Genomic DNA, 14,557 nt, shown 5'->3' with positions numbered 1-14,557 from the left:
TAATAAGGACAGTACATACAGCAGTGATACAAGGTGAGATCAGTCAGTGATAATAAGGACAGTACATACAGCAGTGATACAAGGTGAGATCAGTCAGTGATAGGGACAGTACATACAGCAGTGATACAAGGTGAGATCAGTCAGTGATAGGGACAGTACATACAGCAGTGATACATGGTGAGATCAGTCAGTGATAGGGACAGTACATACAGCAGTGATACATGGTGAGATCAGTCAGTGATAGGGACAGTACAAACAGCAGTGATACAAGGTGAGATCAGTCAGTGATAGGGACAGTACATACAGCAGTGATACATGGTGAGATCAGTCAGTGATAAGGACAGTACATACAGCAGTGATACAAGGTGAGATCAGTCAGTGATAATAAGGACAGTACATACAGCAGTGATACATGGTGAGATCAGTCAGTGATAATAAGGACAGTACATACAGCAGTGATACAAGGTGAGATCAGTCAGTGATAGGGACAGTACATACAGCAGTGATACAAGGTGAGATCAGTCAGTGATAGGGACAGTACATACAGCAGTGATACATGGTGAGATCAGTCATTGATAAGGACAGTACATACAGCAGTGATACAAGGTGAGATCAGTCAGTGATAATAAGGACAGTACATACAGCAGTGATACATGGTGAGATCAGTCAGTGATAATAAGGACAGTACATACAGCAGTGATACAAGGTGAGATCAGTCAGTGATAGGGACAGTACATACAGCAGTGATACAAGGTGAGATCAGTCAGTGGTGAGGACAGTACATACAGCAGTGATACAAGGTGAGATCAGTCAGTGGTGAGGACAGTACATACAGCAGTGATACAAGGTGAGATCAGTCAGTGATAGGGACAGTACATACAGCAGTGATACAAGGTGAGATCAGTCAGTGATAGGGACAGTACATACAGCAGTGATACAAGGTGAGATCAGTCAGTGATTGGGACAGTACATACAGCAGTGATACAAGGTGAGATCAGTCAGTGATTGGGACAGTACATACAGCAGTGATACATGGTGAGATCAGTCAGTGATAGGGACAGTACATACAGCAGTGATACAAGGTGAGATCAGTCAGTGATAGGGACAGTACATACAGCAGTGATACAAGGTGAGATCAGTCAGTGATAGGGACAGTACATACAGCAGTGATACATGGTGAGATCAGTCAGTGATAGGGACAATACATACAGCAGTGATACAAGGTGAGATCAGTCCGTGATAGGGACAGTACATACAGCAGTGATACAAGGTGAGATCAGTCAGTGATAGGGACAGTACATACAGCAGTGATACATGGTGAGATCAGTCAGTGATAAAGACAGTACATACAGCAGTGATACATGGTGAGATCAGTCAGTGATAGGGACAGTACATACAGCAGTGATACAAGGTGACATCAGTCAGTGATAGGGACAGTACATACAGCAGTAATACATGGTGAGATCAGTCAGTGATAATAAGGACAGTACATACAGCAGTGATACATGGTGAGATCAGTCAGTGATAGGGACAGTACATACAGCAGTGATACATGGTGAGATCAGTCAGTGATAGGGACAGTACATACAGCAGTGATACATGATGAGATCAGTCAGTGATAGGGACAGTACATACAGCAGTGATACAAGGTGAGATCAGTCAGTGATAATAAGGACAGTACATACAGCAGTGATACAAGGTGAGATCAGTCAGTGATAAGGACAGTACATACAGCAGTGATACATGGTGAGATCAGTCAGTGATAATAAGGACAGTACATACAGCAGTGATACAAGGTGAGATCAGTCAGTGATAGGGACAGTACATACAGCAGTGATACATGGTGAGATCAGTCAGTGATAGGGACAGTACATACAGCAGTGATACATGGTGAGATCAGTCAGTGATAGGGACAGTACATACAGCAGTGATACAAGGTGAGATCAGTCAGTGATAGGGACAGTACATACAGCAGTGATACATGGTGAGATCAGTCAGTGATAATAAGGACAGTACATACAGCAGTGATACAAGGTGAGATCAGTCAGTGATAGGGACAGTACATACAGCAGTGATACATGGTGAGATCAGTCAGTGATAATAAGGACAGTACATACAGCAGTGATACATGGTGAGATCAGTCAGTGATAATAAGGACAGTACATACAGCAGTGATACAAGGTGAGATCAGTCAGTGATAGGGACAGTACATACAGCAGTGATACATGGTGAGATCAGTCAGTGATAGGGACAGTACATACAGCAGTGATACATGGTGAGATCAGTCAGTGATAGGGACAGTACATACAGCAGTGATACAAGGTGAGATCAGTCAGTGATAGGGACAGTACATACAGCAGTGATACATGGTGAGATCAGTCAGTGATAAGGACAGTACATACAGCAGTGATACAAGGTGAGATCAGTCAGTGATAGGGACAGTACATACAGCAGTGATACAAGGTGAGATCAGTCAGTGATAATAAGGACAGTACATACAGCAGTGATACAAGGTGAGATCAGTCAGTGATAGGGACAGTACATACAGCAGTGATACAAGGTGAGGTCAGTCAGTGATAAGGACAGTACATACAGCAGTGATACAAGGTGAGATCAGTCAGTGATAGGGACAGTACATACAGCAGTGATACAAGGTGAGATCAGTCAGTGATAGGGACAGTACATACAGCAGTGATACAAGGTGAGATCAGTCAGTGATAAGGACAGTACATACAGCAGTGATACAAGGTGAGATCAGTCAGTGATAATAAGGACAGTACATACAGCAGTGATACAAGGTGAGGTCAGTCAGTGATAGGGACAGTACATACAGCAGTGATACAAGGTGACATCAGTCAGTGATAGGGACAGTACATACAGCAGTGATACAAGGTGAGATCAGTCAGTGATAGGGACAGTACATACAGCAGTGATACAAGGTGAGATCAGTCAGTGATAATAAGGACAGTACATACAGCAGTGATACAAGGTGAGATCAGTCAGTGATAGGGACAGTACATACAGCAGTGATACAAGGTGAGATCAGTCAGTGATAGGGACAGTACATACAGCAGTGATACAAGGTGAGATCAGTCAGTGATAATAAGGACAGTACATACAGCAGTGATACATGGTGAGATCAGTCCGTGATAGGGATAGTACATACAGCAGTGATACAAGGTGAGGTCAGTCAGTGATAAGGACAGTACATACAGCAGTGATACATGGTGAGATCAGTCAGTGATAATAAGGACAGTACATACAGCAGTGATACAAGGTGAGATCAGTCAGTGATAAGGACAGTACATACAGCAGTGATACATGGTGAGATCAGTCAGTGATGAGGACAGTACATACAGCAGTGATACATGGTGAGATCAGTCAGTGATAAGGACAGTAAATACAGCAGTGATACATGGTGAGGTCAGTCAGTGATAGGGACAGTACATACAGCAGTGATACATGGTGAGATCAGTCAGTGATAGGGACAGTACATACAGCAGTGATACAAGGTGAGATCAGTCAGTGATAGGGACAGTACATACAGCAGTGATACAAGGTGAGATCAGTCAGTGATAAGGACAGTACATACAGCAGTGATACATGGTGAGGTCAGTCAGTGATAGGGACAGTACATACAGCAGTGATACAAGGTGAGATCAGTCAGTGATAAGGACAGTACATACAGCAGTGATACAAGGTGAGGTCAGTCAGTGATAAGGACAGTACATACAGCAGTGATACAAGGTGAGATCAGTCAGTGATGAGGACAGTACATACAGCAGTGATACAAGGTGAGATCAGTCAGTGATAGGGACAGTACATACAGCAGTGATACAAGGTGAGGTCAGTCAGTGATAGGGACAGTACATACAGCCATGATACAAGGTGAGATCAGTCAGTGATAGGGACAGTACATACAGCAGTGATACAAGGTGACATCAGTCAGTGATAGGGACAGTACATACAGCAGTGATACAAGGTGAGATCAGTCCGTGATAGGGACAGTACATATAGCAGTGATACAAGGTGAGATCAGTCAGTGATAATAAGGACAGTACATACAGCAGTGATACAAGGTGAGATCAGTCAGTGATAGGGACAGTACATACAGCAGTGATACAAGGTGAGATCAGTCAGTGATAGGGACAGTACATACAGCAGTGATACAAGGTGAGGTCAGTCAGTGATAGGGACAGTACATACAGCAGTGATACAAGGTGAGATCAGTCAGTGATAATAAGGACAGTACATACAGCAGTGATACAAGGTGAGATCAGTCAGTGATAGGGACAGTACATACAGCAGTGATACATGGTGAGATCAGTCAGTGATAATAAGGACAGTACATACAGCAGTGATACAAGGTGAGGTCAGTCAGTGATAAGGACAGTACATACAGCAGTGATACAAGGTGAGATCAGTCAGTGATAAGGACAGTACATACAGCAGTGATACAAGGTGAGATCAGTCAGTGATAATAAGGACAGTACATACAGCAGTGATACAAGGTGAGATCAGTCAGTGATAGGGACAGTACATACAGCAGTGATACATGGTGAGATCAGTCAGTGATAAGGACAGTACATACAGCAGTGATACATGGTGAGATCAGTCAGTGATAATAAGGACAGTACATACAGCAGTGATACAAGGTGAGATCAGTCAGTGATAAGGACAGTACATACAGCAGTGATACAAGGTGAGATCAGTCAGTGATAGGGACAGTACATACAGCAGTGATACAAGGTGAGTTCAGTCAGTGATAATAAGGACAGTACATACAGCAGTGATACATGGTGAGATCAGTCAGTGATAAGGACAGTACATACAGCAGTGATACAAGGTGAGATCAGTCAGTGGTGAGGACAGTACATACAGCAGTGATACAAGGTGAGATCAGTCAGTGATAGGGACAGTACATATAGCAGTGATACAAGGTGAGATCAGTCAGTGGTGAGGACAGTACATACAGCAGTGATACAAGGTGAGATCAGTCAGTGATAGGGACAGTACATATAGCAGTGATACAAGGTGAGATCAGTCAGTGATAGGGACAGTACATACAGCAGTGATACATGGTGAGATCAGTCAGTGATAATAAGGACAGTACATACAGCAGTGATACAAGGTGAGATCAGTCAGTGATAATAAGGACAGTACATACAGCAGTGATACAAGGTGAGATCAGTCAGTGATAATAAGGACAGTACATACAGCAGTGATACATGGTGAGATCAGTCAGTGATAGGGACAGTACATACAGCAGTGATACAAGGTGAGATCAGTCAGTGATAGGGACAGTACATACAGCAGTGATACATGGTGAGATCAGTCAGTGATAGGGACAGTACATACAGCAGTGATACAAGGTGAGATCAGTCAGTGATAATAAGGACAGTACATACAGCAGTGATACAAGGTGAGATCAGTCAGTGATAAGGACAGTACATACAGCAGTGATACATGGTGAGATCAGTCAGTGATAGGGACAGTACATACAGCAGTGATACAAGGTGAGATCAGTCAGTGATAATAAGGACAGTACATACAGCAGTGATACAAGGTGAGATCAGTCAGTGATAAGGACAGTACATACAGCAGTGATACAAGGTGAGATCAGTCAGTGATAAGGACAGTACATACAGCAGTGATACATGGTGAGATCAGTCAGTGATAGGGACAGTACATACAGCAGTGATACAAGGTGAGATCAGTCAGTGATAATAAGGACAGTACATACAGCAGTGATACAAGGTGAGATCAGTCAGTGATAAGGACAGTACATACAGCAGTGATACAAGGTGAGATCAGTCAGTGATAGGGACAGTACATACAGCAGTGATACAAGGTGAGATCAGTCAGTGATAAGGACAGTACATACAGCAGTGATACATGGTGAGATCAGTCAGTGATAGGGACAGTACATACAGCAGTGATACAAGGTGAGATCAGTCAGTGATAGGGACAGTACATACAGCAGTGATACAAGGTGAGGTCAGTCAGTGATAAGGACAGTACATACAGCAGTGATACATGGTGAGATCAGTCAGTGATAGGGACAGTACATACAGCAGTGATACATGGTGAGATCAGTCAGTGATAGGGACAGTACATACAGCAGTGATACAAGGTGAGATCAGTCAGTGATAGGGACAGTACATATAGCAGTGATACAAGGTGAGGTCAGTGATAGGGACAGTACATACAGCAGTGATACATGGTGAGATCAGTCAGTGATAAGTAGACCTCTGAAATCTGCAACACTTACCACAGCCAAGGGGGTTCACCAGATGCCTTATTCCTCTTTCCTCTGAAAAATAAAACAGAGAACACAAATTAGCCAGTGAGAAAAGTGAGGAGTGTGATGGTATGACATGAATTGGTGATGGTGAGTACTGGTGCAATAACATCAGAATCCCAAGAGATACAACAATGAATGTACAACTGGTAGAAGATATATTAGTGGCATAACTGCGCTGACGACTCTGAGATCTGGCCTGCAGCGTCAGCCGCAGAGGGGATACTACAGTAAGTCTATCCCTGTGGCAGTGACCACTTGTTCTCTTCCGTTTTGTGAGTCACTGCACAATTGGTCGGACTTGTCAGTGGACTGAGGAGGGACTATTACCACCCACCTACTAAGGTGTCAGGGAAACTGGTAGCCATAAAAAAAAAAAAAAAGACCAGACAGGAGGGTTATTTTGTGATCAGCACCTGTACCAGGTGAACCTAACAGATTACTCTGTGAATCTACCACTCTATAAAGCAGGATTGGTTGGTTTACACCACCTTGGTTTAAAATATGGCTTAAACCAAATGTGTTTTTTTTTTTTATTATGCTGTGACTACATGTACGGCATTGTGACTTCCTAAAGAAAAAAAGTCTATTATAATGGAATCCCCGTGGTATTATTCCACCTTCCTGTGGCTTGTGGTCTTCATTTGAGTAAGCTGAACTGATACAGCAAATTCACACACAAGAGAGAAATAGGGAAGGTGGTAGGGTGAACCAGATCAGAGAGGCACTAATTCTGTCTAGCATCAGCTAAAGCTGGGTACAAACTAAGCGATATATATCATTCCAACGTGGATCAGAACGATACATCGGCCACATTGCTCAGTGTGTGCGCATTGGTCGCATCCTCTGATCTGCTGTGCATACACGGCAGATCAGAAGATCCGGCGGCTGACACCATACTTCTGGATGTGGCTGGGGAATGATATATCAGACGATCGCAGATCGTGCAGTGTGTCTGGACAGCCCAGTATATCGTGCTGTGGCATCTGCAGTCGCTGAATACACACATCGTCTAGTGATAAGACTCCACAAACTCCTCCCCTAACAATCCTATAGGACAGGAGAGAACTACAATTAACATTTGCAATCTTAAAAGGTAAACAACGCCAACACATATAAGAGGCAATACACAGAGAAACACCTCAGCTCCTTCATGTTTATTTAAATTCAAAACCACATGGCTAAATGTAATAGCATACAATCTTCAGCCGCTGCGCTGGTTTAGCCTTTAAAATGGTTGCCGCTTTAAAAAAATGGGGAGACTCGCATAAATCCCCGCCGCGGCTGAAGTCGGCAAGCTATTACATTTAGCCCTTAGTCTGGCTCTCTTTTGAGGAGATAAAAAATTGTAATAACTTTGGATTGTTTATGTTAGGAAGCATTAAAACACGGTTGATCAAGGTTTCTAATACATAGCAATGTTTCACAGTATTAATATAATAAGAGGATTCATTTTTTATTTTTTTTCATTAAAACATTGATGCAAAATAATTGGTTTAAAACAAAAAAAATGGTTTTCGTACCCAGCTATAAAGACATAATACACTACTGTAGGTTTACTTCTTTTTTTCTGGTCTCTATACCGAGGGAGGATTATACCAGTCATCAAGTATTATTTTAAGTTACAGCTGCATCAGTCATAATATACCAGACATAATATACCTTCAATGGAGCTCATATTATCATCACCACATTATATTGCCCTATACTCATAGAATGCAAGAGCTACAAGTGCCCAGCACACAATGCAGGAGCTACAAGTGCCCAGCATACAATGTAGGTGCTACAAGTGCCCAGCACACAATGCAGGAGCTACAAGTGCCCAGCACACAATGCAGGAGCTACAAATGCCCAGCACACAATGCAGGAGCTACAAGTGCCCAGCACACAATGCAGGAGCTACAAGTGCCCAGCACACAATGCAGGAGCTACAAGTGCCCAGCACACAATGCAGGAGCTACAAGTGCCCAGCACACAATGTAGGAGCTACAAGTGCCCAGCATACAATGTAGGAGCTACAAATACCCAGCACACAATGCAGGAGCTACAAGTGCCCAGCATACAATGTAGGAGCTACAAATACCCAGCACACAATGCAGGAGCTACAAGTGCCCAGCACACAATGCAGGAGCTACAAGTGCCCAGCACACAATGCAGGAGCTACAAGTGCCCAGCACACAATGTAGGAGCTACAAGTGCCCAGCATACAATGTAGGAGCTACAAATACCCAGCACACAATGCAGGAGCTACAAGTGCCCAGCATACAATGTAGGAGCTACAAGTGCCCAGCATACAATGTAGGAGCTACAAATGCCCAGCACACAATGCAGGAGCTACAAGTGCCCAGCACACAATGCAGGAGCTACAAGTGCCCAGCACACAATGCAGGAGCTACAAGTGCCCAGCACACAATGCAGGAGCTACAAGTGCCCAGCACACAATGCAGGAGCTACAAGTGCCCAGCACACAATGCAGGAGCTACAAATGCCCAGCACACAATGCAGGAGCTACAAATGCCCAGCACACAATGCAGGAGCTACAAATGCCCAGCACACAATGCAGGAGCTACAAATACCCAGCACACAATGCAGGAGCTACAAGTGCCCAGCACACAATGCAGGAGCTACAAGTGCCCAGCACACAATGCAGGAGCTACAAGTGCCCAGCATACAATGTAGGAGCTACAAGTGCCCAGCACACAATGCAGGAGCTACAAATGCCCAGCACACAATGCAGGAGCTACAAGTGCCCAGCACACAATGCAGGAGCTACAAGTGCCCAGCACACAATGCAGGAGCTACAAGTGCCCAGCACACAATGCAGGAGCTACAAGTGCCCAGCATACAATGTAGGAGCTACAAGTGCCCAGCACACAATGCAGGAGCTACAAGTGCCCAGCACACAATGCAGGAGCTACAAATGCCCAGCACACAATGCAGGAGCTACAAATGCCCAGCACACAATGCAGGAGCTACAAGTGCCCAGCACACAATGCATCCCAAATACTCAATACACATTAGAATGTAATGCACAATGCAACACCCTGAAATACTTATTATACGCTACAGCGAGCCCAAAGGTCCAGTATAGTAACCTGCACTATCACAATTTATTATATTTCAACTCTTGTGAACCGGAATCAGATAGTAACCATTATTAAGGGTCACCCCACTTGTCAGCGAGTCATTGGAAACCACGCAATGAGGTATGTACAGAGTCTCACAATGTGGGATTACAGCACAGGAACTATGCAAACATTGTGAAAAGAAAACAATTGAATTGACGTGTAAAGCAAAACAGCAAAACCTATAATAAGGTTTAGTACAGTCTAAATAAGGAGCCTGACAGAAACATAGCACGTTACAGGCTCTGATCTACACAAAGCACAGAGGTCTTTGCTCTGAGCATTACTTAACATCTTTAAGCAAACTGCTTTTGTTCCACAGATCTGCTATAAATGAAGTAGTCTGACAGCCTTTGCATCCGGAGGAGATAAAAATATCCCTTTATTTATGTTTGCTTGAATGCTGCCCATTAATGAAGGTTCACTTGTCACTTCACTGCGTATCTGTCATATTGCCGTCAGCAGCAGTTGCTGCTAAAACAACATTTCGGATCGCGGCAGAAACCACTAAAATGGCAGAAAGTGCAGGACCTTAGCGGGAGATTCGGAAACGCTGTATTAGGCCATCGCCAGGACATCAGAGTGTGCGAGCAATGCATCTGCGTACAGCCGAGTATACTACCTGGCGATATGCAAGCTCCGGAGTGATCGCGCAGATTTATCACGCAAATGAGCCCCTCAGCTGGCAACATAAATCAGAAGGTTATTCTGTCAGATTAATCTTGTCATTTATCCGTTTATTACCAGGGAGTTTCTTCATTACATTACAGCATCATTTATTAATACATGAAAATAATAACAGCACTATTGTGCATGGCAGGGGTATGGAGACTCGCAGAAACGTGCGCTGTCATGTACCATTTTCTCATTTCGCTTCGGAAGCGCCGCTCGCACCGAACTGTAAACTCTTCTTCAGATAGAGTTATCTCTGAGCGATTCAAATTTGGATCAAAATGATGAATCCATCTGTACGGCGGAGATTAAATGGATGCTGTTCGTGGCAGCAGTTCAAATCCTGCTGGCCTGTGTCCACAGCGGTACAGACACCGTCCTCTCATTCACTCCAACGTGGTCCCTGCCAAGGGCTGCGCTGGGATGTAATGTAGGGAACTAAATGTGAGGCTGACTCCTCGCAGGACCGAGCATCCTGTGTACATATGGGATTTTACTCTTTTGTCATCCTTCTTGGCCATCTTTTCTCACGCTCAAGGGTGACCCTTCCCAATCCACGGCCAAAGGAGACAATCTCAGCAAACACGGGGGATTGTAACCACATCTGTTTGTCGAAAGACACCGAAAACAAAATCAAAGAAAGAAAAAAGAAAAAAGAAAAAGTGGAAATCTGGAAGCAATCTAACGCTGTACATTACGTAGGGAAAGTGCATGAGACAGAATGAATGATCTTTCTGTGCAGCCCGCCCGCCCGCCGTGGAAATAATACATAGAGCAAACAGTGAGACGCATCAAGGTGGTTCACATAGGGAAAATACTGCAACCACACTCCTTAGCATTTCCTCCACCAGGCTATGGCGCATACCAAGAACACGTGGGCGCCTGGTAAACTGGCACATTTCCCTGAGCTCGTGCTATCAAACCCCAATAGCCACAGAAAGTATCTTTTTACATAAATTCATGTATTTTACACTGTAGCCAATGGTACCATGCATACCCCACCCTAGGCTTAAGCTGGGTAGATACCTTACCCGTCGTGCCAACCGAGCAGCCTATTTGGTAAGTTATACACACTTACCTATCGGCCGCTCAATATGTGTAGCCAGACATCATAACTGAGCGAGCATCTAAATTGCCCACCCAGTTGGGATGTCAGCGCTTCCTGCAGCCAATGTGCGGGTGGTTGGCGGGTCACCCGTACACACACATATAGTGTTCCCGCTAGGCTATTTTAGCAGCGCGCCGCACCCTGCCCGATTTTAAACGGGGAAAATGCACCCTGCCCTTTTAGTGGCGTCCCGCTAAAGCAGCCTGCCCTGTGCCGTCCCACCCGTGGCCAGCAGTGTCCCGCGGGTGGGAAAAATTGCAGTTTCTGAGAGACGCCAGGTGAATGGTGCTGGTCTCGACCACAAGTTTAACGAATTGGGGGGGTGTCACGAGGATACACTCCCATTTTGGAGCGTCCCTGCCAGCACTTCAATGCCCTGACCTGCCCGCGGTCTGGTGGGACCACTCCACACGTAGATGCCCCGAAATATCATCATGATATACCGGCATCGGTTCTGCTGCAGGGCCCACCTGGTTTGTGAACGACGTTGTTCACAGACATATCAGGGGCGATTCAATTGTCTTACAGGCTGCGATAATTAATGGGCGACCGACCAGGACAATTTAATTGATGCTCCGCTCGGGTGCCCACATTTCGGCTTGCTGCCTCCTGAGGTGGTGAGCAGAAATGTGCAAAAACTCCGGCTTTTGGGCGCCCTAACGGCACTTTTGCGTTGTGCGCATTAGTTTGCACTGCTAAACCCGATGCTTTTGGGTGAGACAAGCACCATAATTAATGGGTGCCAAAAACAAACGAATTGCTCCATCAGGTACCCATTATCGCCACGCAAAAAAACTACTGAAATCGCCCCTATCGGGTGAACACACCCACTGATACGCTGCCGATATATTGTTTGATGGAACATTATATGTACTAGTGTGCACCCAGCTATGGTGTTCCTATATGAAGTCTATCTGATTGCCAGATTCTCATTGGGAAGAGAAGGGTTACCTGGCTTATGGAAGGTTAATATCCAGAGAACCGTTCTGGCATATTATAGCTGCAAATTCTCAGCCAACCAGAGTGTGTGACAAATCATGGATGGGTGAAGAGACTGAGCCCCGGGAGCATTCTCATTACATCTTAAACATCGAATTCCCGTTAGGAGCTGCTCTGTCCTAACCAGGGTACTCACTGACCTTTGCCTGCATTGTACTGGGACTACAATATTCTAGATCTATCACTGCTCCGTAATGTACAGGAATTCTTCCCAGGGTCCTCACATCACTTTCCCAGGATTTCTCCACCCTGTAATCCACGATTTCCGCCCTGTGTCATCCCCTCCTGTCCCTGGGTGATTGGATATTTCTTTCATTATTACAGCTTAGGGCCTGTACACACTTATTTAGCAGGGAGGGGAAAATGATCTTCTGCTCGTGCTCTATTGCAGAAACACTGCAGCACAAACACTAAATCATCACATCCCAGTATGCAGTATGCCGTCATGTAAATTACATCTTAATATAGGTCATTAGTCTGATTAGCTGTCATATGCGTGTATAAATCCTGCTGACTGTAATTTGGCACCTCTGTTTCAATGATAGCTGCAGGTTACCGTGATACTACAGAGGAAGGGGTTTTGCAGCCCTCGCCCAGTGATGTGAATGTGGGGCACGCTGACCTCCCTTGTGCCTGGAACAGTGTAATGTATAGGACTGGTTAATGCTGTACCTGTATGTAGGCTGTTAGCAAATGCAGGGACTTGAGTCTGACACCTTTCTTCCTGTGTCCTCAAGCTTCTGTATTCGGTCAGGGAGATAAAGGGATTATGGGGAAGTCACACATTGGTGTATCTAGTCAGCGGTGAGCTCTGCGTGCACTGTAAATATGAGATCTATGATCTAGAACACTTGGAACAGGATTTTACTGATGAGCGCTTTTTCATCTTTTGCAGCACTGGTGATCTATTATTGGTGCGCACACACGGTATGATGAAAATGCACGATATGAACGATAACGATAATCTATCATACCGTGCATTTTTTTTTACCTTCCAACCCAAAAACGACCAGCGATGCGCGGGCACGTATGGGCGATAATGATATGCAACGTGCATGCAGGTCAACCTGGTAGATATGGACCAGGATACATAGGGACCCACAATCGTTGATCGCGGGTGACTGGCCCGTCGTTGGTGGTGTGCTGGATGATCGATATTGATTATCCAGCACCCCGGGAGGGTGCAGGGAGATCGTTCAGCGATATCATTATCGTTGTCGATTGTCTCGTGTGTATGCACCAAGTCTGATCACACATTGACCCAGCCATTCTCCACCTCATAACCATGAGTTACAGCACTCCCTACAGTAAGAGTAGGAGGGGATACTTGGTGATGTCTGTGTGCAGCATTCCCCTCCTCATTACCATGCACAGCAGAGCTCCTCACAGTGACTGTACAAGGGGACACCTGGTGATGTCTGTGTGCAGCATTCTCCTCCTCATTACCATGCACAGCAGAGCTCCTCACAGTGACTGTACAAGGGGATACTTGGTGATGTCTGTGTGCAGCATTCCCCTCCTCATTACCATGCACAGCAGAGCTCCTCACAGTGACTGTACAAGGGGATACTTGGTGATGTCTGTGTGCAGCATTCTCCTCCTCATTACCATGCACAGCAGAGCTCCTCACAGTGACTGTACAAGGGGATACCTGGTGACGTCTGTGTGCAGCATTCTCCTCCTCATTACCATGCACAGCAGAGCTCTACACAGTGACTGTACAAGGGGATACTTGGTGATGTCTGTGTGCAGCATTCTCCTCCTCATTACCATGCACAGCAGAGCTCCTCACAGTGACTGTACAAGGGGACGCCTGGTGATGTCTGTGTGCAGCATTCTCCTCCTCATTACCATGCACAACAGAGCTCCTCACAGTGACTGTACAAGGGGACACCTGGTGATGTCTGTGTGCAGCATTCTCCTCCTCATTACCATGCACAGCAGAGCTCCTCAGTGACTGTACAAGGGGATACTTGGTGATGTCTGTGTGCAGCATTCTCCTCCTCATTACTATGCACAGCAGTGCTCCTCACAGTGACTGTACAAGGGGACACCTGGTGATGTCTGTGTGCAGCATTCTCCTTCTCATACCATGCACAGCAGAGCTCCTCACAGTGACTGTACAAGGGGACACCTGGTGATGTCTGTGTGCAGCATTCCCTTCTCATCACCATGCACAGCAGAGCTCCTCACATTGACTGTACATGGGGACACCTGGTGATGTCTGTGTGCAGCATTCTCCTCCTCATTACCATGCACAGCAGTGCTCCTCACAGCGACTGTACAAGGGGACACTTGGTGATGTTTCTGTGCAGTATTCTCCTCCTCATTACCATGCACAGCTGAGCTCCT

General features: G+C 45.4%; 1 protein-coding gene across 2 annotated transcripts in view; it reads right to left on the bottom strand.

Moving 5' to 3' along the window:
• ARHGAP32 (Rho GTPase activating protein 32) overlaps window positions 1-14,557 on the bottom strand; it is a 313,447-nt gene that overhangs the window by 232,711 nt on the left and 66,179 nt on the right. For both annotated transcript variants that reach the window (XM_088476258.1, XM_088476259.1), the window contains exon 2: window positions 6,272-6,313. The gene's annotated coding sequence lies outside the window, so the exon portion shown is untranslated. The remainder of the gene's footprint in view (window positions 1-6,271; window positions 6,314-14,557) is intronic.

Source organism: Taudactylus pleione, unplaced genomic scaffold, assembly GCF_031769625.1.
Source record: "Taudactylus pleione unplaced genomic scaffold, aTauple2 ptg000185l, whole genome shotgun sequence".
Classification (NCBI taxonomy): domain Eukaryota; kingdom Metazoa; phylum Chordata; class Amphibia; order Anura; family Myobatrachidae; genus Taudactylus; species Taudactylus pleione.
The sequence above is the reverse complement of the archived record's forward strand: the minus strand, read 5'-3'. Positions and strand labels throughout refer to the sequence as shown.